The sequence below is a fragment of the Marmota flaviventris genome, chromosome X (genome assembly GCF_047511675.1).
Source record: "Marmota flaviventris isolate mMarFla1 chromosome X, mMarFla1.hap1, whole genome shotgun sequence".
Classification (NCBI taxonomy): domain Eukaryota; kingdom Metazoa; phylum Chordata; class Mammalia; order Rodentia; family Sciuridae; genus Marmota; species Marmota flaviventris.
Window position 1 is genome coordinate 85,906,640 of NC_092518.1, and position 3,808 is coordinate 85,910,447.

Consider the following 3,808-nt stretch of genomic DNA (forward strand, 5'->3'; position numbering starts at 1 on the left):
ATATTAAAACAATCCTCAACAGTTGTTTACCCAATTTAAATTAAACCATATAAATCATGTGAAAAAAAAATTATTTGGATCCATTTTATCATGAGCGCTCATCATATATGATATATGGACATACGTACATTCAAACATATAACACAAAACACAAGTGTGCACACATAATATAATACATACAACACATAACATTATAGTAAAGGCCTTATAACTTTTTACAGGTGAAATCTCCATTGCAATGTTTAAAAACTCTATAGTCAAAAAATAGAACTGATCAGCAAAACATTAACCTAGGTCTGTATGAGCTCAAAAAACAAAATAGAACTTCATGATATGGCAAAGGGCAATAATAAAATAGATATTGAAAAAAGCATCCTGGTTCTGTTGCAGATGTAAGAATAGCCAAACTGGAGTTTTGGATATCAGTTGTTATGGATTTGAGCCAAATCATCTTCTTTTTGGTCTGTAGAAATCGCTTTAGTTAATCTTTCTGGAATCCAAATCGGCTGCTGTTCTCCCTGTGGAAACACATAAACAGACCCCCGACTCCAGACAATCACTGGGTCAGGACCTTGGTTAATCTCTCTGGAATCCAAATCGGCTGCTGTTCTCCCTGTGGAAACACACAAACAGACCCCCGACTCCAGACAATTACTGGGTCAGGACCTTTCCATTGTCCTGTTAGAATATCCTTCCAAAGTACCTTGGGCTTATGTACATTTTTTGGACACATATGCCTTTCCGCAGCACTAAGTCCTGATGAATCCAAATTTAAAAAGTTTAGAGTAAAAAGGGTTATTTTAAGTTTATCTTTGGGGAATATATACCCCTTCCCAATTCCTTCTTTTTGCTTTAATAAGTACATTTTAATAGTTTGATGAGCTCTTTCAACTATGCCTTGTCCCTGTGGATTGTATGGGATTCCTGTTATATGAGTAATGCCAAATGTTGAGCAAAATTGTTTAAAAGAGGTAGAAGTATATCCAGGGGCATTATCTGTTTTTAACTGTTTTGGAACGCCCACAGTGGCAAAATTTTGTAAGCAATGAGCTATAACATCTTTAGTTTTTTCTCCGGCATGAAGGGAGCCCATCAAAAATCCAGAAGAAGTATCAACTGTAACATGCAAATATTTTAATTTTCCAAATTCTGGCAAGTGTGTGACGTCCATCTGCCAAATATGGTTAGGTATCAATCCTCTAGGATTGACTCCAAGATTAACTTGTGGTAAAAAGGTCACACAATTTTGACATTGTTTTATTATTTGTCTAGCTTGTTCCTTAGTTATTTTAAAATGCTTTTGTAAAGTATTAGCATTGACATGGAACTTTTTATGAAAATTTATAGCTTCTTCTAGTGTAGAGAAAATATGTATGTCATGTGTAGTTTTATCTGCTAAATCATTGCCCAAACTAAGGGCTCCAGGTAATCCTGTATGTGCCCTGATATGTCCTATAAAGAATGGATCTTTTCTGTCCCAGATTAGACTTTGTATAGTGGAAAGCAAAGAGAAAACAGTAGAAGAAGGGGAAATCCTACCAGCATCTTCAAGAGATACTATAGCATTAACTACATACTGACTATCAGAAAATAAATTAAATACAGAATCTTTAAACATCACAAAAGCTTGTAAAACTGCATTAAGCTCTACCTTTTGAGCTGATTGTTTGGGTACTAAAAATGTAAAAGTTTGATCAGGGGTAACTACTGCTGCTGTACCATTATTTGACCCATCAGTGAATATATTTGGAGCATTCATGATAGGTGTTTTTCTTGTCATTTTTGGAAAAATTACAGGATGCAATGACCAAAAAGACAATAAAGGATTAGATGGTAAGTGGTTATCAAATGAAACATTAGATTTGCACATGATTATTGCCCAAGTATTTAACTCATTAGCTAACTCATCAATTTGATTCATAGTATATGGAGTAATAATTTTATTGGGAGAAATTCCAAACACTCCCTTTGCTGCTTTTATTCCTTTGAGTATTAATTGTCCTACAGCCTCAGGATACCTAGTAAGAATAGTGTTAGGAGAATAAGATAAATGTATCCATAATAATGGACCTTCTTGCCAAAATACTCCTGTAGGAATATTTTTTGTTGGTAGTACAATAAATAATAAAGGCAAACTTATATCAATTCTATCCAAATGCATATTTTCCATATATGTTTCAATGATTTTTAATGCCTTTCTTGCTTCAGGCGTTAACATTCGGGGTGAATTTGGATCTGATGGACCTTTTAGGATATCAAATAAAGGTCCCAACTCTCCTGTTGGTATACCTAAATAAGGCCTTATCCAATTTATGTCTCCTAATAACTTTTGAAAGTCATTAAGTGATTTGAGTTGATCTACTCGTATTTGAATTTTTGGTGGACGAACCATGGTTGAGGATAATAGAACTCCTAAATAATTAATTGGAAAATTTAATTGTACTTTATCTATTGCTATCTCTAGATTATAATTTTTTAATAAGTTTGTAAGTGTGGCATAACATTCTAGCAATGTGTTTTTATCTTTGTGTGCTAATAATACATCATCCATATAGTGAAATATTTGTAGTTCAGGATTTTGATTTCTAAGTGGCTGGATTGCTTTGTTAACATAAATTTGACACATAGTTGGGCTGTTAGCCATCCCTTGAGGTAGTACTTTCCATTCATATCTCTGATCTGGACCTTCATGATTCAGTGCAGGGATAGTAAATGCAAAACGTGGACTATCCTCAGGATGAATTGGAATTGAAAAAAAACAATCTTTAATATCTATAACTAAAACATACCAGGTTTTTGGCAAAGCAGACAATTGAGGAATCCCTGATTGAGCAGGTCCCATAATCACCATCTCATTATTAATGGCTCTTAAATCTTGCAATAATCTCCATTTACCAGATTTCTTTTTGATGACAAAAATGGGAGTATTATGGGGAGATACAGAAGGTTGTATATGTCCTTCCGCTAATTGTTGTTTGACCAGGTCATGGGCTGCTTGTATCTTTTCTTTAGTCAGGGGCCACTGAGGAACCCATACTGGTCTTTCTGATTTCCAAGTAATTTTTATTGTCTCAGTGGCCCTTTCTGAAAATCCAACCCATGTCTGTCTGTTCCTTGATCTATTTGTATTGGTGCTGCTATACCTTGTTCTTGTTTTTCTAATCTTTTTCCTTTCCTAAAACCTTGTCTAGTCATAATAGTGGGTGCATTTTGGTTGATGTTATTTGTTAATGTCAAACCTAATTGATCTAGGACATCTCGTCCCCATAAATTTACGGGAAGATGATCCAATACATATGGCTGTATAGTTCCTTCACATCCTTCAGGATCCTTCCAATCTAATACCATTGCACTTCTATGGGGATTAGTCGCCACTCCTAGGCCTCGAAGCGTTTGAGTGGCTTGTTGTAATGGCCAATGTTTTGGCCATTCTTGACGAGAGATGATGCTAAGATCTGCATCTGTATCCAGTAGCCCATTAAATTCATGTCCTTGAATATTTAGTTTTAGCATGGGGCGAGAATCTAAATTTAAAGAAAGCATAGCCCAATCTACACCTGTGGCGCCTAATCCCTTGGAACCTCTTTCTACAGTATGACTGGAAAATTTATCATGTAGGCTGGGTATTATTAGTAACTGTGCTATTCTATCTCCTGGTGAAATTACTGATATACCCTTTGGAGAACTGGCTATAATTTTTATTTCACCTTCATAATCGGGATCAATTACCCCAGGACTTATCATAAGTCCTTTTAGAGTAGAAGAGCTGCGTCCCAATAATAAGCCTACTGTTCCTTTGGGAAGAGGT